Raw genomic sequence first — 27362 nt, 5'->3', positions numbered from 1 at the left:
AAAAATCGAAAGCGTTCCCCTGAATAACCATTTTGTTCTCTCTTGTATGGGGCCAACAAAAGATGCCGTGAGGTAATGGGTTCTGTTTATTGAAGCCATAGAATAGAGGTTTGATAAAGATTTTCTTTTCTTTCTTTTTTTTTTTTTTTTAAAGAAGACCTTGCAAGGTCGGGCTGATCTCTTCATATTTTTGTATTAAAATATTTGTCCAATAGATTATTCCTTGGTGCAGCTGCAGGTTTCCTCAATTCTTAATCAGCCCAAACATCTGTCTCTTGGAGGAGGCTTTTGAAAAAAAAAATCAATTGTATCAATGGTGCAGTAACCTTATCAAATCCTGAGTTTGTAGGCTTAGTAGAAGCGAAAGCAATGAAGTTTCAGTTCTATTTTGGGGGTGAGGCAGCAGATTGGGAGAGAGAAAATACAACCACACCAGACAGAGCACTGAAAAAAGGGGGGCTGTCTCCATCCCACTCACCCCCACCTCATCTTCATCCCCCTGGCCATGCAACAACTGTATGACCAGACCCACAGATCATGGAGGAGGTTTTGTTTGATCTCTGCAATCTCTGCTCCAAGTATACATGTGCATCAGGGGCTAGGCATGCTTTCTTACCAAGCTTGCCTGCTCCTCTGCTTGGGTATCCACTCCCTGAAACTCCAGGTGGGAGTTCAGGGGTAAGAGTACAGGAAACTAAAGAAAGATTAGCCTTTAGGTTCTAAAGGATCCTATTCTGGGAATTCCCTTCCCTCCCTCCACCTTTTTTCCTTCAGGCCACACCCAGCTGCATTCAGGGCTTACTACTTCCTGGGTTTGTTTGTACTCAGGAATCACTCCTGGTGGTACTTGGAGGACCATAGGAAATGCCAGGGATGGAACCCAGGTTGGCAGCATGCAAAGGAAATGCTCTATTTGCTGTACTATAGCTCTCCAACCCCTTGATTGGTTCACTTGCCATTGGCTAGCTTTGACTCAGTAATTGCTCCTGTCAGGGCAAGAGCAATTGGCCCTTGAGCCAGTCAGCTTCTTCCTCATTCCAGGGGAGGTATCTGCTTGCTTTTACTAGGGGGCACCTAGAAACGGCATGGTGTTGGTGTTGTTGTTGGTGGTGGTGGTGGAAAAGTCAACACTGAAGAGACTGTACCCTTTAGGCAAAGAGATCTGCAAGAAAAATGGGTAAGATAAAGGAGATGTGCCCCCTTTTGTGTTGGGGCCATAACCGGTTCATGGCTTTCTCCTGGCTCTGTGCTCAGGGGTCACTCGTGGTAGTTCTAAAGGTTGTATGGATTGCTGGGGATCCAATCTACATCAGCCAGGCTCCATCTTTACTGTGCTACTATATCTCCGGCCCTGAAGTGTGTGTTCCTTTCTATTGGAATGAACACCAGAGCTCACCAGTCTCAACAATAGTTTAAGCCTCAGAGTGACAGTAAGCCACTTTCATGATTTCTGCTCTCTGTGGCCAGAGAATAATTTGGGAAAAGAGAGAGCTTTAGCCATAGTAATAAGTTTTTACTGGGTCCCCTGCTATATTTCTTTTCTTCCCATGACCTATGTAGAAGAAAAGAAAGATAAATGCTCAAATGAATCCCTGGAAAAGCAGATCTGAGCTTCAACTTTCTCTTTTGGTGACAATCAGGGCTCTTGGTTTATAAGTCATCGAAAAAAGAGTTCTGGGGGGTTATTACACACCAGTTAGAACCTGTCCTGGAAAATGTGGAAAGCCAACATTACCAACCAAACAGAATATTTTTATATGGCTGTTTTGTCAGACAAGTTCTATTTTAGGGTGAATAACTGAATATCAGTCCCACAAAGGAATGACAGTCAGCCCAATATTAAAATGCTCCCTCAATTTCAATCCTCTCAAGATCAAGGAGGAATAAAAAGGCTCCTATGCCAGTGTGAATGTGCCAGGAAAGGGCAGAATAGGAGGTGAAGGTCAAGAATGACTTCATAACAGATCAATCTAATAAGCCTGTGCAAGGGTGACACTGGGCCTTGTAAGAAAGATGGGTAGCATCCTATAGAATTGAAAAGTAACAGTAGAAACATTTCTCCCACCTAAGCTTGAGTGAGAGATGGCAGGGGTGAACTGTTTAATCCAGGGCATCCTCAATTTGCAGTACAAAAGCAATCCACTGTAATAATGCAGCCACAACTTCTTGCTTCCCTTGTTCATAACATTTTCAGAACATTACAACTCATGAAGGATGCCATCTCCCATTCCCCCATGGGAGAAAAGCTCTCTTTCTTTTCATTTAAAACTGAAAGAGGACTCTCATCTGTGAGCCTAGTTCTACTGAGGCCACAGGAATTTGAGGCTCCAATCTAAGTTTGTCAGAAAGGAAGGCATGGGTTAAGAATCTAGGTAACTATGGATCGCCCCCTACCACTTAACCAGTCTAGGAAAGTTTGAAATCTCTCTGTTGGCTTCCTGAAAGAACAGGAAGACAGTCTTACAGACAAGACACCCAAAGTTGTCTCAAAACTGGAATGCAGTGACATCCTAATGTGTCAGGAGAAGATGTCAGTCTTTGAAAAACGTTGTCATGGTGACACAGTGATTTTTGGTTAGTGATGAAATCAAGAGCAAGTTCTGAACTGGAAAAGTGCTTACAGGAAGAAACCTGTTTGTATCCAGAAACTGAGCTGACTGGTCAGCTTCTATTTTTTGTTGCAGGAGAAAGCCATGTCAGAAAGAATTCTAGGTCATAGACTCTGCTTTCTAACAGAGTGGGGGCAGGATGGGACTCTGAGAAGGATTTAAGGGCATTTGTAGAGGCTCTGAATTGGAAGCTTCACTATTCAGACATGGTTTGAGGTCAAGGCTGAGTTTGCAAATTCCACAAACTGCAAGCTGTCCTGGGGGAGATTGTGTGTGTGTGTGTGTGTGTGTGTGTGTGTGTGTGTGTGTGTGTGTGTGTGTGTGTGTGTGTGACTTCTCCTTACTCATAGGCGGTAAGCAGTGAGCCAATGGTTTTCAGCACTCTTCTCACCATTCAGGTGGAAAAAAGGAGGGAAGAAAGGAGGAAGAGGAAGAAAGGAAGGCGACATGAAGGAAGGATGAATAGAAAGGAAGAAAGGACGGAGGAAGGAAAGAAGGAAGGAATAGTTAAAAAGAAAGGGTGGGAAACTGAACGGACTAATGGTAGTGGTAGTAGATACCAAGAGGAGCACAAGCTCTTGGTTTCAACCCATTTTTAAACTGAGGAGAGCAGCTTATAAGCAAATACGCAGGATCGGGGTCTGTATGTGCTACCGAGCCAATGACTATGCCTATCACGACTTTCCCAGAGATGACACAGTGCCAGGCTCTAGCCATCAGCTGCTGGGAAAGCTGTTGCTTTTTCTCTCTCCAAGCAATCAATCATCCACTAATTGGCACCTCGACTCTTTCCACCCACGTGGAAAAAAAGTCGCGCGCCGACAGTGCACTCGTGGCCAGGCAGTGGGTTCTGCAATCTGCAACTCGCGTGTTCAGGCTCTAGGAACCCGGGGGTGGCCTGGGGCACTCGAGAGCAGGGCTGGGGGTGGGGAGGAGAGAGATCATCTCCTCTGATCATCTCCTCCACCCCCATTCTACCAGCCCGGGAAGTGGGGCTCCCGAGGGGGCGCTAAGGTTTCAGGACGGGGTGGGGTGGGTTGTTTGCCACTCCTGCTAAGGGTCGGTCGCAACTGCCTGAGCTGCAACATCTCCGCGGGCCTGTGACCCCCTGGTTCCCATGCGCTCGCCTGGGACGTTGCTTTTATTCACGTGGACGGATCGCGCCTCCTCTCCCCCGCGCCCCACTGGGGGCGCACTTGAAAAGAGTGGGGAAGAGCGACCAGACAGCAGGCGGACACCCCCTGGGAAGGACGCGCTTTTAAGTCCAGCTCTGGCCTCCCAGGTCTCATACTCGAGGCCGGGCGCGCGTGCGCGCGTGCGCGGACAGGAAAACGCATTGTCAGTTTTGCAGCCTTCTCCGATCTGACAGCTGTCCCCGACGGGGACACCCAGCTCCGATTTCACTCCCCTATTTTGGCAGCGGTGCCCAAGAAGGCCGGATGGGCTCCTCCAGAGCCCAGATGATTTGTACCCCGTCATCCCATTGGACCTGGGCCCTCGCGCACCACTAGGATCCCCGCGCTCAGGGTGCGAGGTGGGGTGGGTAGGGGGAATGTTGCAGGACTGTGGGAGAACAGCACCCGCAGGGCTCGGGGGAAGGGAATGATTAGGGGGCTTCTGCGCAATTCCAGGGAGCTTCTCCCCAATTCTTGCTTTCCAGAGGCCGAGCAGGCGGGGATGGAGCGCTGGTTCCCTGAGCGCACAGTTGCAACTGGCTCTCTGCAGTGCGTTGCTCCAGAAGCGACCTCGCGTGAGCCCTGTGTGAGGGTCACGGTCACCCCGAGGGGTCAACAAGGGAAAGTTGGGAACCCAGAGTAGAGAGGAGACACGTCGCGAGGTGACTCAGGTAGAGTGGGGAAGGCGACACACTAGGGCAGCTTCCAGATTTCTAGATGAACAAATTGCCAGCATATGAGGACATATGTCTGGAAATGCAGGCTCTCTCAATCTGGGTTTTATCCTCTGGCTACAACAGAGAAGGGCTCGTTCTTCTAAGCCAAGAGAAAAAGTTGGAAAAGGTTGCTGGAAGATATCTAGGAAGCATCCAATCCCTTTTCTGTTTTCTTACTCTATACAAAAGGAAATTGTGTACACATCCACACGTGCTCTGTGATTTTAGCAGTATTCATTTATGCATATTAAACATTTCAAACAAACTTTTTTGGTGCCCCTTTTATTAAATTAAAAATATATGTGTTTTTTTGTCAATACTTCAGAGTTTGAATACATGTGAATGCTTCTAGACTCTCAACCTCTGAAACCAAGGTGGGGGGGGGATTTTAGGTGGTTGGGACCATGGAATATCTGTTTTGTGTCCTGGCATGCCCCCATCAGTAAATACCTGGACCAAGAAATAGCTCTTACATCAGTTAACCTGTATTTTGTTTCTTGTTTGCAAGCCACACCCAGTGAGGCTCAAAATTAAGTCTCCTCTCAGTGCTTAGAAAGTTGCTTTTAGGGGCCGGAGAGATAGCATGGAGGTAAGATGTTTGCCTTTCATGCAGAAGGTCATCGGTTCGAATCCCGGCGTCCCATATGGTCCCCAGTGCCTGCCAGGAGTAACCCCTGAGCACTGCCAAACCGCAAAGAAAAAAAAGAAAGTTGCTTTTAGTGGTGTTTGGGGACCTTGCACTTGTTTTGTTTCATTTATTTGTTTTGGTTTTGATGCCAGACTGAGCAGTGCTTACACCTGGCCGTTTGCTCAGGGGTTACTCCTGGTGGGGCTCTGAGGACCCTATGGAGTACTGAAGATCTAACTCCATCAGTAGTGGGCAAGGTCTCACACATGCATTTTGGTGAAAATATTACTGTTTGTTAAATTTTGAGAATAATTCAAACTTAGGACATTTTCTAGATCTTCACCTTATTGTAATTCTCAATTGGGTTGGGATGAGTGGATTTTATTTACAAAGTTCATTTAGTGCACCCCCATAAACACCTGTGGAATTTAGCTCAGAAGCTGTGCACATATGGGTTTGGAAAAGCATCTCAAAGTGTCAGAGGAACTCTTTGAGAGGCCAGGGATAGACAGCTGGTTTGGGTAGTTCTGCGACATTCCTTTTTTTCCCCCACACATCTGCAGTGCTCAGGCCTTAGTCCTGGCTCTATGCTCAGGGATCACTCCTGGTGGTGCTTTCGAATTCATATGGAATGCTCAGGATCAAACCTGGGTCTGTAATGTGCAAGGCTAGCACCTTACTCTCTATATTATAATTCTATCCTTCTGTTCTGCTACATTCTTAAAGAGGATACATGTTGTAGGAGATGTGGGAGAAAAAGGAGCATGCCATTTGAAGTTTTGACTGTGGAAAGAAGTTAATAATCCAAGAAAACTGAGTCTAGGCAGAATTTCTAATTACAACAGAAATTCAATTCTTTTTTTTTTTTTTTTTTGGTTTTTGGGCCACACCCTGTGATGCTCAGGGGTTACTCCTGGCTATGCGCTCAGAAGTTGCTCCTGGCTTCTTGGGGGACCATATGGGACGCCGGGGGATCGAACCTCGGTCCGTCCTAGGCTAGCGCAGGCAAGGCAGGCACCTTACCTCCAGCTCCACCGCCCGGCCCCCAGAAATTCAATTCTTTCTCTTAATACTTTCACTTCACTTTTGAGGAAATAACAATGTATATTTTAGTGTGTAATTATATAATACATTGTACAAATATAAAATTATTTATATGTAAATATATTTTAATATAAACAAATTCATTCACACTAATTATTTATAAATTTATTTATACATCTAAAGACAACAAATATTTATATAAACATGTTTATATATAAATATTTTTGTTTTGTTTTGTTTTTTGGGCCACACCCAGCGATGCTCAGGGGTTACTCCTGGCTGTCTGCTCAGAAATAGCTCCTGGCAGGCACGGGGGACCATATGGGACGCCGGGATTCAAACTAACCACCTTTGGTGCTGGATCGGCTGTTTGCAAGGCAAACGCTGCTGTACTATCTCTCCAGCCCCATATAAATATGTTTTTATATATCTTTGCTGAGGATAAGAGGAGGAGCTAATTTTAGTGAATTATTTAAATGAGTATTATATACCAGACACTTCTCTTATTTAATTCTCATAATAACCTTACAAAATGAAATTATTATACCCCATTTAAAAGATAACAATAGGGCTGGAGCAATGGAAAAGTGGATAGGGCACTTTCCTTGCATGTTCAATCTGTGATACCCATATGGTACCTCAAGTACCTCCAGGAGTGATCTATGAACACAGAGCCAGGAATAAGCCCTGAGCACCACTGTGTGTGGTCCCAAAACAAAACAGAACAAAAAACACAAACACCCTAAGAACAGCCCTCCCCACCAAAGAAATCCCAAAGCCACAAAAACAACAGGGTAAAAAAAGATGCAGCAGGACTGAGAGAGATAGTACAGCAGGCAGGGCTTTTGCCTTGCATGCAACTGACCCCAGCACCTTCTGTGATCCAGGAGCCAGAAGTTATCCCTGAGCACAGAACCAGGAATAAACCCCAAGCAGCATGTGGTATGGCCATAAAATAACAAAACAAAACAAAAGAAAACCTAAAAAGACCTAGTTTGGTTAAATATGTATAGTTCCACAGTTGGGGCTAGTTGATTTGGGTTTTAATTCTATCTGTGTAGTTTTCAAGCTCAGCCTTGTAGACAGAGTCCAAGTGGACTCAAGCAAATAACATTGGTTAGTGCCTGTTAAAATCATAGAAGGAAGTAGATGGGGGTTATTGGTGGTGGGAATGTTGCACGGGGGAAGGGGGTCAGTGTTCATTTTTATAACTGAAGCCCAACTACAAACATGTTTATAATCATGGTGCTTAAGTAAAGGTATTAATTAAAAAATTAAATTAGAGAAGGAAATTTTTTTTTTTTTTTTTGGTTTTTGGGCCACACCCAGTAACGCTCAGGGGTTACTCCTGGCTATGTGCTCAGAAGTTGCTCCTTGCTTGGGGGACCATATGGGACACCGGGGGATCGAACCGCGGTCCGTCCAAGGCTAGTGCAGGCAAAGCAGGCACCTTACCTTTAGCGCCACCGCCCGGCCCCAGAGAAGGAAATTTTAAGTAGTGAGTGGTCTTGTCCTTTCCTTCTCTAGTTTCTCTGCTAGAGCCTTGATTTTTGGTTCTCCTTAGGCTACAGAGAGGTTCAGTTGAGGAGAATATATAAAACTATGCCTTTTTCCTGTGACTTTTTCTCTTATCATACCCAGGTAAGCCAATATATATATATATATATATTTTTTTTTTTTTTTTTTTTTTGGTTTTTGGGTCACACCCGGCGATGCTCAGGGGTTATTCCTGGCTGTCCGCTCAGAACTAGCTCCTGGAGGCACGGGGGACCATATGGGATATCGGGATTCGAACCAACCACCTTTGGTCCTGGATCAGCCGCTTGCAAGGGAAACGCCGCTGCGCTATCTCTCCGGGCCCAGCCAAAATATATTTTAAACACAGTTTGCAACTGGCAAGATGTTGAAGATGATCCAGGCTGGCTCAATCCAGGGAATGATTTTATGAGGACAGACTCACATGGGTCAAAATGTCATGTGATACTTTGTTATCACACTTAATACTCCTGCTTCATAATCCAAAAAGATGGGAGGGAAATTCGGTAATAACAGAACATATGACTGCTAATTAACCTCATTAACAACTGCAAACCACAGAACATTTATATTTTTATTTTCTCAGAAAGGCAATTATGGTGTTTTTTTGCTTTCTATTAACTACCTTTCCCCACCAGATAATCACCTATATCAAAACTACCCTTTAAAAGGTCAGTAGAAATTATTTTAAGACATTCGAATATAAAAAAAGGATTGTTATTTTAATGGGCACTGTGGATAGTTTAATTTGTATCTTGTATTAAATTAAACATATGGTGAACAGGGTATAATAGATTTTCTATAATTTAGCTGCCAATGTGGCAACAGCAGCCAGTTACTCTCACCAGCAGACTTGTCAGTGGTTTGTTTACTAGCTTATTTGAATGAAAATAAAGCTTCGCTTCTGCTGACTGCACATCATTATCTATGAGACCATAATCCTGCTAGCAAATCCTATATCTTCCAGAACTGGCTCTTTTGTTTGGGATTACTGAGAGCTTAGCCTATAACAAAGAGGAATAAGGCATCCCTCTCATCCTCATAATTAAGTGTGGGGACTAATTTAGAAACAAACCCAGAAAGATGTACTATTTGGAGTTATATTTCTAGACAGAATGGAGGAGAAACAGGATAGGCCAAACACCTGATTGTTAACAGAATGTTTAAACTATTAAGCAAGTGTACTACAGGAATTCCGCTTGTTAAAATTAAGAGCAACAGCAAATAAGGCATTGATGGCCTTTGCACAGGGCAGTAATTCTGTATGAAGGATCTGAAGGTATGTTTGCGAACAGGAAGTCTTAGCGTGTCATGCTGGAAAAGATGCATGTCAAACCTTGTGAATACCATTTATTTTATTCTCCTATTATCCAAACATGCTGCACAATTAATAGAAATGGTCATATGCAGTTATTAAAATGCTGACTAAAAATCTTGAAATGGTTTGATTCATTCAATATATATACTCAATTATGTATATATATTGAGTGAATCAAAGCAATTCTATATAAATCTCATTGGATAGTATGCATGTTTGACTCACAAGGTACATGCAGTTTAGCCTGGAGAAAAGTCCTCCAACTGAAAACTGACCTTTGTGAATTCTAGCAGTCCACTTCTATTGGCGATTAAAGAAACACTATTGCAACTAGGACCTGTTTTAAAAGGGTTCTTACATGCCCAATCCACATACAAATAGATGCATGTTTGCTTAAGAAGAGGGAAGATACAAGAGTTGATTTATCAATGTCTTTAACAGTAATTGTCACAGATGGGGATTCTGAGGACCTCTGTGAAACCAAACCAGACCCTGGTGAATTTTAAAGCAGGTCCTTAGACTTTAAAAACATTTAGGCAAAGTGACAGTTCAGAACATCTGTTAGCCTTCTGTCTGAGTGTAAACTAGATGTCATGGAGTGCACAGCTGTAGGCATTTTAGGCTTTTTTTTGCCAACATCTGTCACAGCAGTACAATAATATAGGTAATTATCAACACCTTATATAAACTGTTTGCTATTTTAATTTTTAGAAAGAGTAAAATTAGTGTTACAGTCTTTGGCAAAAATAATTGAGATGAATATAATCATTTGTCTCTTAAAAGATGAATAAACGATTTGATCATTCCTTGAAGAGCATATATTTTAAATATTTCAGACAGCCAATATTGAGTATTAAACAATTTTGTAAAGCAAAAATTTTAAGTTTTTTTTTTTAAGAAAATAAAGGCAAAAGGAAATGGAGAGAAAATGGAGAAAGAAGCCAATCATTTGCTTTTCAGAGCAACCAACACATTCTGTCATAAAGTCTTTTAATACCATACAATTATAGCATCAATAGATTTAATATTAATAAAGGTTAGGTATTCATTTAAAAACTCATTACAATCTATAGTGATACATTAGAATTATTTGGGGGGCAGGGCTTGAACCTAGGATCTCACCTCCAGCTCTAATAAAAATAAATTATAAAAAATTGTATTCCTCACTGTTCTCTTTTTCTTTCAGTTCAAAATTTTGCAGAGAAATGTCATCTAACACTCTCATTCACATACTTCCCATGCTATAAAGTTGTTTTGAAAAGGGTTTATATATCATATGAATGCAAAGACCCTTCATTCTTTTAATGCTACTTGGATATAGATCTTCTCCTGTGCTCACCCTAAGATGCTGGGCATTATTGCCTCATATCTGATTCCCTTGACCTATACTATAGTTGTTTGTCAGTCTAAGCAAGAAGACTATATTCCACAGCACCTGTTCTGGGGAAAATGCCAGTCAATAATGTCTTATTGAAAGACCAGGCCAAGCTAGAGAAAATAAAGGAATTGAGCTGCAGTAGGATTTCATCATCTAAACATGCAATGTAATCTTAACCAATTCATTACACAGTCCTTTTGTTTCCATTACAAAAGGGATGTTACCTTTGTCAGAGGTTGTAATTCCAGTATGTTCATGCAAAGACAAGGGAGAAATTGAAAAAGTGCTATCAATTCTACCCACAGCCAGAAAGATCTGTAGGGTCAGAAGGTCATTATCACTGTCCCATGTACAGTTCAGGCTATACCACTGATAGCTAAAGTTTCCACAATGCAACTGAATGGCATTAAAAAGGAGACTCACAGAAAATACTAAATAAGAAAGAAAAGGCGTAGGAAATCATAGTCTTTCTTGAATACATTTGATTTAACATATGCAAGGTGGAATCAAAAGAAATGAATATTTAGACACATTTATGGATGTTTTAAAATAATCCTATCCCATAGAGGAGGAAAATTTTATTAATGGGAGGCCACCATGGCAATAAGAAAAGGAATCTCAAATTTCAATGTTCTTAATATAATATCTAATATAATACAGTCTAGATAATGATATAAAAAGCAGACAACATGACTCAAAAAAAAAGATAAAAACTGAAAGATGATTAAATAAAGAAAAAGTTGACATATGGACAGAGAATAAGACTGTGTGTGTATGAGAGAGAGAGAGAGAGAGAGAGAGAGAATGAAAAAGAATCAAAGAAGATATTAAAAACGAAATTGAATGTTATGGACTGAATAAAAATTTAAACTTTCTGAGTACTGGTACTTCCTGAAGATAGTGATCAGTCATAAAAAAATGAGTTTTAAGAGCCAAAGATAGAGTACAATATGCAGGGTGATTGCATTGTACATACAGAGTACCTGATTCAACTCCCAGCATAACATATAATTCCCTGAATCCTTTCAGGCATCCCTGTACACAAAACTAGGAATAATTCCTAAACACCTGTGGGTCCCCAAAACTGAAAATAAAGAATACAAAAGAATGAAATAAATCCTGGGGAAAGGGATAGGACATTTAGCTGACCCAGGTTTGATCTCCAGCACATCATATGGCTACTTAAGCCTACCAGGAGTGATCCCTGTGTAGAGTGTATCCCCTACGTAAAGCTGGGGTGGGACCCAACCCCCACACCTACACACAAAGAAAAATATGATTAACACAGCAGCACAACAGTATCATTTTGGTCAGTTAAAGTAAGTTAATTTGGTACTTTTTAATGCCATATTTCTTGTTTGTCTGTTTCTTTTGGCCACACTCAGCAGTGCATAGGACTTATTCCAGGATCCGTGCTCAGGAGTCATATTTGGTCAGCTCAGGAGACCATATGTGGTGACCTGGATTGAATCTGGGTTGACCATGTGCAAAGCAAGCACCCTGACTTCTGTACTCTGGTCCCTATGACAGTATACATTAAAGGCAGATAAAAAATTATGGACTGAAATAATATTCAAAACAGTAGTGGCTTTATAAGGGAATATCTACTATTCTAGACTTTATATTATAAAGACATACTTTTTTTTAAAATAAATATCCCTTTCGAATTACTTGACTATTTTTTTCTTGTTAGGAATAATAGTTTGTTAGGGTCCATTTTACATGTGGGAAAATTATTTGCTAGAGGTCAGAGCTAATTAGAACAACTCTCTGAAGCCACTCTTGCTATCAGCACGTTCATGTCTTTTGTGCTCTCTCATCTCCCTACCCTCATCTTCCTTCCTGGATTAAGTAACATAATACTGGGCCTAGAGAGAATAGTTTTGGGACTAAAGTGCTTGTATTGCATGTGACTTACCCCAATTGGAATCTCCTGCGTGACTTAAAGTCCCTGAACACAGCTGCCAGGGATCACTTTTGAGCAATGAACCAGGAATAGCTCCTGAGCACTCCTGGGTGATTTACCCACATGCCCTCCCCAAACCTTCAAAACCTGAAACAGACAATTCATTAATGGACTCATTATCTTGTAGGAGGAGATGGCTCAAGGAGTTGGAACACAAGGTTTTTATTTTGTTTTTGTTTTTATTTTAGTTTTTCGGGTCACACCCAGTGGCACTCAGGGGTTATTCTGGGCTCTGCGCTCAGAAATTGCTCCTGGCAGGCAAGGGGGACCATATGGGATACAGGGAATCGAACCAGAGTCTGACTGGGGTTGCCCGCATGCAAGGTAAATGCCCCCACTGCTTAGACTCTGGAACACATATTTTACATTTGGAACTCCTGATCCCTAGTACCATATGGTTCCTTAAACACCTCCCGGAGTGACCCTTAAGCATTATAGTTGGGGTAGTACCTGAACAACCACTAGGTTGACCCCCAATAAGAATAATATATGTATATAATGTATGTATATATGTATATAACGACCCTTTGATCTTATGGGGGGGGGTCAGAAAAGTCTCCATGGCAAAAGTAAGGCTGAGAGTTTGACTCCTGAATGGGTTCAATGTGATCCCAACAGCTTAGCCGTCTGAAATCTCTGGCTTTACAACAAAGTGTTTACTTTCCAGTATGCTAGAACTAGTTATGTATGATCCACACAAATAAAAAGTGCAACCTACTGGGGGAATGTGTGCAAAGAATACCATGAAGAATGTTCCTGGGATGTGTGAGCACCACACCAGATGTTCAATCTATGGTGAGTATCACAATCAAATTGAGAGTGACTTCTGTCCATTTAGATAACCAAAACAGGAAGGGGAAAATTCTATGTGTAGTAGATATATTTTTAAGTTTTTTATGTTTCATGTTATTGCTCTTTGAAATGGAACTTCACTGAAGGACAAAAATACTCTAAATGGTCACACTACAAGTGGTAGGATTTTGGGCCAGTATAGAAAGTCTGAGGAGATATTTTTGGATTTGGGAGATTTTTTTTTTTTTTTTTAGCGCTAAGCCAAACAACTATAAGGTCAATGTTCCTGCAAGTAGCTCATCTCTTATGGTCTAATCATAAGATCTTCATATTTAGAAAGAGAAATTGGAAGCATAGGATTTTTGGGACGTACAGTGATTCTTAAGAGAAAGAGAATATTCCAGATGGAATTCAATCAGCAGTTCTAGTTCCCCTTTTGACTGTTGATAATTAAGGGTATTTATTTGTCCTCCCTGGAGTGTGTCTAGAAAAAAAAAAAAGACCTCAATATCTTGAGAGTTTTTGATCCCATTCCATATATATACCTCATTATAGAGTTTAGCTGAAAGAGTTTGGTTATGTAGAACATATTCACCAGCACAAAGAAACATCAAGTTAATTTTACTATTGATCCACTCAGCCATTATTATTCTTACAGATAATGCAAGGATCTCTACCAAAGAATGCTGGAACATTCTGCTAACCAAGGGATCATAACAATTCCTTTTTAACTGTGGTATAATCATAACAGTTTTTTTAAACTACTATAAGCCAAAAAAGATTTGGAAGAACTGTTCTATGTGGATTTTAGCCTTGGATGCCCCAAATGAAATGATTAGAATTCGATAAGGTAGTTTATTAAAATTCATAATTTCACAGAGTCCATTTCTTTCTTTCTCCTAGTCTGTTATGATCTTTATCATACTGTGGTATTTATGCAGTCAAGTCTACTAAAAATTCTCTATTGCTATCACATAGAGACATTCAGACAAGCACATACATATACCATGCTTGCTCCTTCAGCAGAAGGCTGAATCATAGTCTCTACAGTGGAATCCACTAATTCTTTTTTGAGGGGGCCACACCCGGTGATGTTCAGGGGTTACTCCTGGATATGTGCTCATAAATCGCCCTTGGCTTGGGGAACCATATGGAACACGGGGGAGGGGATTGAACCAGGTCTGTCCTAGGTTAGTGCTTGCAAGGCAAATGTCCTACCACCTGCGCCACCCACCGTTCCAGCCTCAGAATCCACTGATTCTTATAAAAGGTGGCAGCTAGAGTAAATTTTTTCCCAATATGCAACTTCCATCTTACAAGGCCACTGCCAATATGTAGTATTTATTATCTGTCTCAATGTCAGATATTGCTTCTTTTCTAAAGAAGGCTAGATTTTCTAGGCTTGGACAGCAAGATTCTTGTCTCTTGTAACTCAGCTTGTACTGAAGAGGCCAGAAAAATCAGACCACAGCCCAGACAGGAAAAATCATGCTCCACAGAAAATGTAGAACTGACTTCCATCTCGCACCTGCAGTCTCTGCTGTCAGCTGTTCAATTCTAAGTTCTGTGGCTTTTCTCTATTGCTGCCTGTTGGCTGGCTAATTCATTAACTCCTTAATATCTGAGGCAAAGGCTGTATAGGCAAATGGTTGCAAGATCAAGAAACAACCCCAGAATGAAAGGGTGATTGAACAGCCCGACTGAAATTTGTGTTTCCTTCATGAAATGGTTGCTGAGAGTCATTGCACAGCTGCACACAGCCCAAAGTGGCTGCTTAAAATCTAGCCTTGACTTCCTAGCCTAGCTTCCATTCATTCCACCTTCAGCAGTCAGCTAAGCCATTCAGTGTCCCATCCTCATTTCATGTTGCAGGCAAAAAGCCAACAAAAATATGATCACATTTAAAAGCCTTTTAAATAGTGAGCACCTCCCTCCTTTCCCAATTGTTCCCTGCTTTTTCATAGTCCTAGTTAATAGGTTTTTAAAGCAGTTCCCCCAACTCTTTTCCTGCCACATACTGTCTTTCCTGGCATCCATGCGGCAAAAGGCTGTTCTTCAAGAGGCTTTTAAATCCATTGTACCTCTTTGTTCCTTTCAACTGCCAACTCTTCAGGTACAGGCTATGCTTCATGCTTAGCATATTTTGCATGTTCCAAGTCATTCGCTGCAACTACAGCAAAAGTGAGACGAAAGATAAAAAGTAATGACTTTAATCATTTTAAGTGATGCTTGGGGCCATGTCTGCAGTTCTCTTTCCAACTCAGATAAGCCAATACAAGTATTTTGGAAGTGAACAGTATATTTCTTTTTTAATGTGGAAGTCTCCGTGGCCATCCTGGCTACATAAGGCAGTGCCAGGGAAGCCAGGACTATACCAGAATTAAACTCCAGGCCTGGTATATACCAAGGGCTGTGTTGTAGTCCTTGGAGTTTTCGCACTAGCCTCCAAGAGGTAAATAATTTTTTTTTGTTGTTTGTTCATTTTGTTTGTTTGCTTGTTTTGGTGGTTTTTCAGCCACACCCGGTGACACTCAGGGGTTACTCCTGACTATGGGCTCAGAAATCGCTTCTGGCGTGGGGGACCATATGGGACGCTGGGGGATCGGACCGCAGTTTGTCTTAGGCTAGTGCTTGCAAGGCAGACACCTTATTGCTTGCACCACTGCTCTGGCCCCTGTTTGGGTTTTTTTTTTGGGGGGGGGGCTATACCTGGTGGCATGCAGAGAGTACACCTGGCTCTATGCTCAGAAATTACTCCTGGCAGGCTAGGGGGACCATATGGAATGTCAGGATTGAATGTAGGTGGGCAATGTGCAAGGCAAACACCCTACATGCTGTGCTATCATATCACTCTGGCCTTGAAGTACATAGTTTCGCATTGAACTATAAGTAAAAGGCTAGGACAATAAATGGCTGAGTGGGCTGGAGTACATGCTTTACACACCGGAGGCCCAGGTTGGACCTTCAGCTTTATAATATTCTCGTTCCTGCACACCTCCAGGAGCTGACTAAATCCTTAGCACTGAGCTGGGAATGGGTCCTCCCCTTTCTGCCCAGACAGCACTTCAGGCCATCTTGTATTAGCCCATAAACCAACACAAGACCAAAAATAAAAAGAAGAAATAAATTTGTTTTTCCCTTCCTTTTTACTTGAGAATTGAACTCTTCATGTAAAGTTCCCTTGAGGCTTTAATTTGTCCAAACACCAATACATATGTATGTACTTTTAGACTGTTCGGAAATCTGCTCTCTTACCCTTTACCCTTATTTGATTAGTAAAATGAGAATATAATAAAGATACAAATGATAAGCATTAAAAATATTGGATGCTGAGAGCTGGTTAGGATGTAAAGATCTTTATTTTACTTTTTTATATTTTTTAGTGCCTGATCAACCTAGAGCATACAGAGTGGCAGCATGTACTCAAACACAGAGCCACATTTTGGGTCTGTACTTTTATGTTAATATATATATATATATATTTGTTTGTCTTGTTTTGTTGATCCATACCTGGCAGTGCTGAGGGGTTATTCCTAGTGTGCACTTAGAAATCACTCTGGCAGTGCTTGGGGGACCATGTGAGGCTCTGGGGAACAAACCTGGCAAGGAAAGTACTTTACCTGCTACAGTAATTACTCCAGCTCCATAAAATATTTTTTTAATTTATTTTAGTCACTGTGATTTACAAGACTGGACATGATAGTGTTTCATGTGAATAGCTGGGATGTCTGAGTACAGATCCAAGAATAAGCCTTGAGCATCGCTGGGTATGTATGACCCCCCTAAAATTATTCACAGACAAGTGTAACAATACAATTTTTTCTTCTGGTTTTGTTCAGCAGGTATTATAGTGAGCTACAGAAAATTAGATTAGCAAAAGTTGTCAAGGATAAAACTATTTGTAATAATCATCCCCATACTTTTTTTTTTTTTTGTGGTTTTTTTTGGGTCACACCCGGCAGTGCTCAGGGGTTATTCCTGGCTCCAGGCTCAGAAATTGCTCCTGGCAGGCACAGGGGACCATATGGAACGCTGGGATTCGAACCGATGACCTCCTGCATGAAAGGCAAACGCCTTACCTCCATGCTATCTCTCCGGCCCCCATCCCCATACTTTTTAAATATTACTATGTTTTACTTAAACCTTAAGTGTTTTCCCATAATTTCTTTATTTTTCTGTCTACTTTAGTTGCTCAAAACCTATTTGATAAAGTATATGCCATAATTTTTGGTATATAAAATAGATTCATGAAAGACAGAAGGAGAAAGAAAGGAAGAAGAAAGAAAGGAAGGAGAGAAAGAAGAATAAAAAAAGAAAGGATAAAGGAAGAAGGAACGGAATTGACTTTATTTTTACTATGAACTATTAAACAGGTCTATTTAATCACCTGTATCACTACAGTTTTAGAAATCACAAGTTTTTTTTTTATTTTTCTTTTTTTTTTGTATTTTTGTTTTTGTTTTTGTTTTTGGGCCACACCCGGTGACGCTCAGGGGTTACTCCTGGCTATGAGCTCAGAAGTCACTCCTGGCTTGGGGGACCATATGGGACGCCGGGGGATCGAACAGCGGTCCGTCCAAGGCTAGCGCAGGCAAGGCAGGCACCTGACCTTTAGCGCCACCGCCCGGCCCCTTTTTATTTTTCAAAGTATAACACTTCCTAATTTAGATTTTTTTTTTTAAATTTTAACACATGGAAATTAAACAGCTCACTCATGAACAGCCAGTGCGTCAGAGACAAAATCTTTAAATAAAAAAAAAGATTATTGGAAACAAATGAGAATGAAGACACAAATTATCAGAATCTGTGGGATACAGCTAAAGTGGTATTAAAAGAAAAATTTATAGCTTTGCAAGTTATGGGACCTACATAAATAACTTAATAGCTAACTTATAAAATTGGATTAATGTGATTAACAAAATGAACCAAAAGTAGGAGAAAAAAAGACAGTATACTAATAATACCCAGAGACAATAGAGAAGAGAGCCAAAGAACCATCCCATGATATGAATGAAGCTTACCCCTAATTTAGATTTTAAAGATATTTGTTCATTCAACACCTGTAATTTCTGAATGTCAAAAGAACCAAAGATCCATATTTCTATTTATTTTGAGTGAGTTATCTACAAAAATACAAAAAGAATGTCTTATTCAAGTAGATTTGGGTTGTAGTATCTCTACAAGGGAAGCAGCCTATGGAATATTTCAGTTAAAGATCCTGTGGAGTGATAGTACAGTGGATAGTGGATAGTGGATAGTGGATAGTACCTTGCATGAGGTTGACTTGAGTTTAATCTCTGGCAACCAACCATGAGATTCCCCCCCCCCCCCCCACACACACACACTTCCAGCACTGCCAGGAGTGATTCTTAAATGCAGAACCAGGAATAAGCTCTGAGTACTGCCAGGTGTGGCCACAAAACCAAAACCAAAACAAACCCCCTTAAAACAAAACAAAACCAATCAAACAAAAAAGACCTAGTGGAATGAGTTTTTGAATTTTATTTTATTTATTTATTTAATTATTTATTATTTTTATTAGTGAAGTAAATTAGTAAATTAGCAATTTCCATAGTGCTCAAAGTCTACTCCCTGATTTGGAGCTGCCGATGGTGTCATGTGGTGCTGAGGAGCAAACCTATGCTTTCTCTACGCAAATCCTTTGCTCCTCACTGCTGAACTATTGTGTTTTTGGACTGTAAAATAGATTTTTCTTTTCTTCAGTCACATCCAGTAATGCTCAGGGTTCATTCCTGGTTGTGGCAGGGAATAAACCCAGGTCAGCTATGTGCAAAGCAATTGCCCTTCCCGCTGTATTGTCACTCCAGACTCTGAATGTAAAATAGTTTCAGCTAGAAAATATGTGAGGTAAGAGGAAATCCCATGGAGCAAAAATGAGACCAATTCCAGAGTGGAATGAGCTTAGAGTGAGTTTTTATCTTGCTTGTGCCAAAGTCACACTTTGGCTAGAAATCACACAGCAATTATGGATCACAGTGTGATTAAATCATACCTGTTGAAGAATACATATGCTCTATGTAGTTAATAGGATTTCTAATCTCTTAAAGTCTAAAGCAGGGGTTGAAGAGATAATACAGCAGGTAGGGTGCTTGCCTTGCACATGGCCTACTTGGGTTTATTTCCTGGGATTATATGGCTCTTCAAGCACCACCAGAAGTAATTCTTGAGTCTGGAGTAAACCCTGAATACTTCTGGGTATGGCTCCCAAAGGCAACAAAACAAAAGTCTAAAGTAATGGGGCTGAAAAGATAAAACAGCATGTAAGGCTTTGTAACTGGCTGACTTGTGTGCTCAATTTTTGGCACCCTACATGGTTCCCTGAGGACTGAGCCAGTTGAATGCCCTGAACACCACTGGGTGTGGTCCCAAAACAAAAACCTGAAAAAAAAATAAACTAACTAAAACAGTTATAGATTATAGGTCTGCATGACTTGAAAGAAAACTATTTAAAAACTCAAGAAAAAAAAAAAACAAAGTTCAACCCCAACTGCTTTCTATATCTCTTTTTGTTTGATTTTGGGGGTGGTTGCTCAAGGATTACTTCTGGCTCTGAGCTCAAGAATATTTCCTGGGGCCGTAGAAATAGCATGGAGGTAAGGCGTTTGCCTTGCATACAGAAGGTCATTGGTTGGAATCCCGGCATCCCATATGGTCCTTGGAGCCTGCCAGGAGTGATTTGTGAGTGTAGAACCAGGAGTAACCCCTGAGTGCTGCTGGGTGTGACCCAAAACCAAAAAAAAAAAAAAAAAAAAAAAAAGAATTTTTCCTGGCAGGCTCAGGAAACTATATGGTATGCTGGGATCAAACCTGGGTTGGCCACATACAAGGCAAACTCCCTACTTATTACACTGACTCCTGCCCCTTGATATCTTAATTAAAGAAGAGGAAAAAAAATAATTTTTTCTGACTTATTTTACTGATTAATTTATTGACTACAGATTTTTTGATGCAGATTGATGTGAGTCCAGAGCAATTTGCTTAGAGAGGATATCTTTTATGGTATAGTTCCTAAGATTAAGCAGGATGGGCAAGAGTCTGGAGAGCAAAGGGAAGATATTTGGCACAGATGCCTTTTGCAAATGTAAAAACCAATATAATATTTCTAATTTTTTGTTTTGTTTTGTTTTTGGGTCACACCTGGCAGCGCTCAGGGGTTATTCCTGGCTCTACACTCAGAAATTGCTCCTGGCAGGCTCGGGGGACCATGTGGGATGCTGGGATTCGAACCACTGTCCTTCTGCATGCAAGGCAAACACCCTACCTCCATGTTATCTCTCCGGCCCCATATTATTTCTAACTAAAATTTTTTTATTGTTTTTTTTTTTTTTGTTTTGTTTTTTTGGGGCCATACCCAGCAGTGTTCAGGGGTTACTCCTGGTCTGTGCTCAGAAATAGCTCCTGGGAGGCTGAGTGTGGGCGTGGGTGGATGATATATGGAATGCCAGGGATTGAATCTGGGTCAGCCCCAGGCAAGGCAAATTCCCTACCATCTGTGCTATCCTGCCAGCCCCTTTACTTTGTTTTGAGTCACACAGCCAATAGTGTTCAGGGGATACTCACAATTTGGTGTACAGAGGTTGGTCCTGGAGGAGCTTGAGAGATTGTTCAGTTCTGGGAATTGAAGCCAGTGTTCCCATGTACAAAGCTTGTACTCTAGCTCTATCAGTTTCTGCCTAGTCCATCTTTCTTTCTCCTTTTGGGGGAGGGGGTGTCACATCTGGTGGTACTCAGGGCTTATTACTGACTTTACACTCAGGAATTATTCCTGACATTCCACGAGGGACCACATGGGATGCCAGAGATTAAACCCAGGTTGGCTGCACGCTGATAAATGCCCTACCCACTGTACTATCATTCTTACCCAGGTCAGAGAGTGGGGGCCAGAGAGACAATACATTGTTAAAGCTCTTGCCCTGCACATGGCTGATTCATGATCATTCCTTGTACCATATATGATCCCAGGAGCACTTCCAGGAGTGATTCCTCACTAAAAAGCAAAGAGCAAGCCCTGCACACTGCTGGTTATGACCTAAAAAAAGAAAAGAAACCAAAACAAACAAAAGCTATAAATCTATATATATATATATATATATATATATTAAAATTAAATGCAAAATAAAATATTTGAAATTAAGGGGTAGGGACAGAATTTTAAAATAAAATTTCAAAGCTTCAAATAAGTTTTTGTTTGTTTGTTTGTTTTTTGGGCCACACCCGGCGGTGCTCAGGGATTACTCCTGGCTGTCTGCTCAGAAATAGCTCCTGGCAGACATGGGGGACCATATGGGACACCGGGATTCGAACCAACCACCTTTGGTCCTGGATCGGCTGCTTGCAAGGCAAACACCGCTGTGCTATCTCTCCGAGCCTGTCAAATAAATTTTTAAGAAGTGACTGAATTCACTACATAAAACAAAGGGTTTTGTTCAAAGTATTGTATTGCAGAGGTGGAACAACAATATAGTGAATATAGCATTTCCCTTGTATAAGGCCAATCCAGGTTTGATACCCTGCATCCCATATGATTCCAGGACCCCAATCAAGAGTAAATCTTGAGCATTACTGGGTGTGACCCATAAATCAAAACCCAGAACAAAACAAGGTACAGTACTGTAAAGCTGACAAACAGAAATCAGGTTGCGGAAGGATATTTTCAGTGTTTGTAATAAGCAAAGGACAATATCTATAGTATGTAAAAACTCTTTAAATCAACAAGTTAATATATACAAAACAATCCACCAATTCTTAAGACAGTAAATAGGTAGTTTACAAAATATTTATGAATAAATATCATATATAAATATCATATTCATAAATATAATATATACATAAATATAATATATACATAAATAAACATATAATGAATTGCTAATGAGTGCAGAGCCCTGAGTATCTATGCCAGGTATGGACCAAAAACAAAATTAACAAATTAGTAAATATTTAAAATCTAAAAAAATGGGCAAGTAAAGCTGTGGGGGAGGGGAGGAGAAGGAAAAAGTAAACACAATTGACACAGGAACTCATGGTGATGGATAGGAGTGTTTTGGTGGTGGTGAGTAGCATTAACCTTGTACATCAAGATCATAAACATGAACATTGTAAACAACAATATTACCCAAATAATAATAATTAATTTTTGTTTGCTTTGTGTTTTGGGGGGCATCACACCCGGCAGCACTCAGGAGCTACTCCTGGCTCTACACTCAGAAACTGCTCCTGGCAGGCTCAAGGGACCATATGGGATGCCGGATTTGAACTACCTTTCTTCTACATGCAAGGCAAACACCCTACCTCCATGCTATCTCTCTGGATCCATAATAATAATTTTCTTTAAAAAATGATGAGTATACATCTGTGGGGTATAAAAAAAGATAGTATAGTAATAATACCCAGAGACAATAGAGATGAGGGTCAGGGGAACCAGTCCATGATAGTAAGTTTATTACAAATAGCAGGGGAGTGAAGTTAGGGCAGAAAAGGGACCACTATAACAATGATAGTTGGAGATGATCACTCTGGACAAGAAGTGCATGTTGAAAGGAGGTAAAGTGGTATGCACGATAACATGCATAACAATATTGCAAATCACAGTTTCTAAAAGAAAGAGAAAGGGGAAGAGAAACAGGAAGGGAGAGAGAGAGAGGAGAGGAAAGAGAGAGAGGAGAGACAGAGGAGAGAGAGGGGGGAGAGAGAGAGAGAGAGAGAGAGAGAGAGAGAGAGAGAGAGAGAGAGAGAGAGAGAGAGAGAGAGAGAGAGAGAGAGAGAGAGAGAAGAAAAATGTTTGTCCCTGAGATAGGCAGGGGGTAAGGGAAAGGAACTGGGGAGATTGGTGGCTGAAAATGTGCTCTGATGAAGGATGTAGTGTGTTATATGACTTCAATGCAATCATGAACAACTTTAAAAAATACATATCTTTATTTAAGAACCATGATTACAACATGTTTGTGTTGGGTCTCAGTTATATATAAAAATAAACAACAGCCCCCTTCACCAGTGCAACATTCCCACCACCAATGCTCTCCATCTCCCTCCTCCTCTACCACTTGCCTGGATTCAAGATAGGCATTCTATTTCTCTCGCTCACTACCATGGTAGTTGTCAGTGTAGTCATTTCTCTGATTAAACTCACCACTCTTTGTGGCAAGCTTCATATTGTGGGCCGGACCTTCCAGTCTTTGTCTCTATGTCTTTGTGTATTATTACAATAATGTTTTTTTACTTTTCTTAAAACCCATAGATGAGAGAGACTATTCTGTGTCTATCTCTCTTTCTGAATTATTTCACTCAGCATAATAGTTTCTATGTTCATCTATGTAGGAAAATTTTATGACTTCACCTTTCCTGGTGAGTATTTCTTTTCTGCAGAGTATTCCATTATGTATATGTACCACTGTTTTTTTAGCCACTCATCTGTTGTCGGGCATCTGGGTTGTTTCTCAATTCTGGCTATTGTAAATAGTACTGTAATAAATATAGATGTGCTAAAGGCATTTTTGTGTTGTGTTTTTGTGTTCTTAGGTTATATCCCTGGGAGTAGTATTGCTGGATCATAAGGGAGTGCAATTTCCAGTTTTTTGAGGTATCTCCATATTGTTTTTCATAAAGGCTGAACAAGATGGCATTCCTACCAGCAGTGAATAAGAGTTCTTTTCTCCCCACATTCCAGCCAGCACTGATTGTTCTTGTTCTTTGTGATGTGTGCCAGTCTCTATGGTGTGAGATGGTACCTCATTGTTGTTTTGATTTTCATTTCCCTGATGATTAGTGCTGTGGAGCACTGTTTCATGTGTCTTTTTGGCCATTTATATTTCTTCTTTGAGGAATTATCTGTTCATTTCTTCTCCCCATGTTTTGATGGGTTAGATGTTTTATCCTTGTTAAATTCTGTCATTACCTGTACATATTAGATTTTGTTGTTGTTGTTTTTTGGGTCACACCCGGCAGCAGTCAAGGATTACTCCTGGCTCTATGCTCAGAAATTGTTCCTGGCAGGCTCAGGGGACTATATGGGATGCCAGGATTCAAACCACCAACCTTCTGCATGAAAGGCAAATGCCTTACCTTCATGCTATTTCTCTGGCACCCATATTAGATATTTACCTCTTATCTGATGGGTATTGGGTTATTAGAGGTAGGTGGAGGAGGAAGGGAAAAGAACTGGGGAGATTGGTGGCTGAAAATGTGCTCTGATGAAGGATATTCTACGTTATATGACTGCAACACAATCATGAAGAACTTTGTAACTGTGAAAAAAAACCCAAAACACCAATCGTATTATGAACAAACTTGTAACCATGGTGTTACTAAAGTAATTTAAAAAATAGTGAGTATCCCAAAGTATCTCAACACCCAGACGACTCAGCAACAGCCTGCTGGCAGGACAGATCACTCCACATCTAATGGTGTGCTGAAACTATAGGTTGCTCCACATCAGCCTGACTTTGATGAAAGAAATGCATAGAATCCAGAATCTTTAAATATAAGAACCTGATACCAACAACACCTAAAGTGTGAAAAAGTTTCACCGGGACTCGAAGAATGACTCGGGTTTGGACAGACTGGTTTGCCTGGTGCCCAGAGTTGGTCTTATGGCAATAAACCTCGGGGGTGAGGCCTTCTTGTAATCAGGGCAAGAATTTTTTTTTCTGTTTTCCCCATATTTTTCTGGGCCTATGCAAACAACAGCGTTTGCCACTGTCACACTTTTACTATTTTTTTTCTTTAACCCTTATCCTTTAAGGAAAAAAAAACAATTTACTGAACTTAAAAACAAATAACTGTAGTAGAATGGCTGTCTCGAATATAGGCAGGGATTGGGAGGGGGGAATGTTACACTGGGGAAGGGGGGTGATCTGTTTGTGACTGTAGCCCAACTATAACCATGTTACTTAAATAAAATATTAATGAAAAAAATAGTGAGTATTTAGAGGAGAGAAATAAAAATAGAGAAGAAAGAAGAAATGAGTGAACACTGAACAAACTATTTGAGTTCTTGCATGAATTGATGATGTAAGATACTGAAATTAAGGGCACATTATTTTGTTTGTGTGTTTTGAGGGCCACATCTGGAGGTGTTCAGGGTTTATTCCTGACTCTGTGCTTAGGGATCATTCCTGGCAGGGCTTGGGGACAGTTTATAATGCTCAGATCAAACCCATGTTAGAAGGGTAAAAGGTAAGTTCCTTATCTGCTGTACTCTCTCTGGTTCCTGAGGGCACAATTGTATTAAATTGTTGACTATGCATCTGAGATTCAACAGCTAACTCTGGTTGGAGAGATAGGACATGTATATTTGTATGGGGCTAACCCATGTTGATCCCAGATACCACAGGAAGTAACCCTGTGAACACAGAGTAGTAGACTCCAAGCTCCACTGGATATGGCTCAAAAATCCTCACCAAAAATCTTCAAACAACAACAAGCTAAATATTGAGGTGATTTCAGTCTTTTTCTACCATGCTTATTTTTGTCTTATAATTTTCTAACCACAATTTTTTCCTGCATTATCTATCACAATAACTTTTACTCTTGTTTTTTTTTTTTTGTTTTGTTTTTTTTGGGGGGGGCACACTCAGTGAAGCTCAGGGGTTACTCCTGGCTATGCACTCAGAAATCGCTCCTGGCTTGGGGGACCATATAGGACACCAGGGGATCAAACCACAGTCCAGCCTAGGCTAGTGCAGGCAAGGCAGACACCTTACCACTCTGCGCCACCGCTTTGGCCCTCTTGTTCTTTTTTGTTATTTTGTTTGTTTTTGGGTCACACCCGGCGGTGCTCAGGGGTTACTCCTGGCTGTCTGCTCAGAAATAGCTCCTGGCAGGTACGGGGGACCATATGGGACGCCGGGATTCGAACCAACCACCTTTGGTCCTGGATCGGCTGCTTGCAAGGCAAATGCCGCTGTGCTATCTCTCCAGGCCCCCCGGGCCCCCCTCTTGTTCTTTCTTAAAGAGACTCATGGCATTTCAGATGAAAGTAAAATTATACTTATGTGCAAAGGAAACAGGTACTGTAGTTATGTTATTTTCACAACAAATCTGGTTTCAGAGATAGGAATAGGTGGGAACATGAAAGAGAGAATAAGAGAGAGAAAGAGGGAGAGAAAAAGAAAGTGAGAAAGAGGAACAAAGAATAGCAAAAGTGTTCAAATATTTTGGTTTAGAACCATTTTCTATTCTTGAATATCCCCAAAGAGTTCTCACTTTTGTTTGTATTTGGGCCACACCCAGTGATGTTCAGTGGATGTGGGGGGGTTACTCATGGCTTTCTACACTTAGGAATTATTGTTGGCAGGTTTGAGATGCTAGGGATTAAACCCAGGTAGACTCTGCAAAGGCATATGCCCTACTCACTGTACTACCACTCTGGCCCCAACCTTGTGCTTTTGACCATAGTCAGAAAAATTAAGAAACACTGGGCATCCAATCCTTAGATCCCATACAGTTTTCTGAACATAGTAGGGAGTCATTTCTTTCTTTTTTTTATTGTTTTTTTTTTTTGGGCCACACCTGTTTGATGTTCAGGGATTACTCCTGGCTAAGTACTCAGAAATTGCCCCTGGCTTGGGCTGACCATATGGGATGCCGGGGGATCGAACCGCCGTCCTTCCATGGCTAGCGCTTGCAAGGCAGACATCTTACCTCTAGCACCACATCACCGGCCCTGGGAGTAATTTTTTTTTTTTTTTTTGGTTTTTGGGCCACACCCAGTAACGCTCAGGGGTTACTTCTGGCTATGCACTCAGAAGTTGCTCCTGGCTTGGGGGACCATATGGGACACCGGGGGATCGAACCGCGGTCCGTCCAAGGCTAGTGCAGGCAAAGCAGGCACCTTACCTTTAGCGCCACTGCCCGGCCCCCTGGGAGTAATTTCTTAGTGAAGAGCCAGGAGTAACTCCTGAGCATTTTCAGATGTAGCCCCCAAAACAAGCAACAAAAAAGTCAATAATTAGAAAGTAATTACTGATCATCAAATATAATGTTAAAAATGAAAAAATAATATTTTATAAAGTGAACATTTAGTGGGAAGAGGGAGCATCATTTTATACATGTACAATTTTCTTTAATGTCTGACTTAATAAGAGGCAGCTGGATTCTCATATTTGTTTCTCCATTCAATCTCTTGTGGAATGTTGTTTGAAGTGAATCTAGGAATCCAGCTTCACACAGACATGTAGTT

At 41.0% G+C, this 27362-nt stretch overlaps 1 long non-coding RNA gene across 1 annotated transcript in view; it reads right to left on the bottom strand.

The window, feature by feature from the left end:
- LOC126012110 (uncharacterized) overlaps positions 1-27362 on the bottom strand; it is a 176095-nt gene that overhangs the window by 53584 nt on the left and 95149 nt on the right. The gene's annotated exons all lie outside the window — the stretch shown is intronic.

This window comes from Suncus etruscus, chromosome 6, assembly GCF_024139225.1.
Source record: "Suncus etruscus isolate mSunEtr1 chromosome 6, mSunEtr1.pri.cur, whole genome shotgun sequence".
Classification (NCBI taxonomy): domain Eukaryota; kingdom Metazoa; phylum Chordata; class Mammalia; order Eulipotyphla; family Soricidae; genus Suncus; species Suncus etruscus.
Note: the sequence above shows the minus strand (reverse complement) of the source record. Positions and strands in the feature narration are given on the sequence as shown.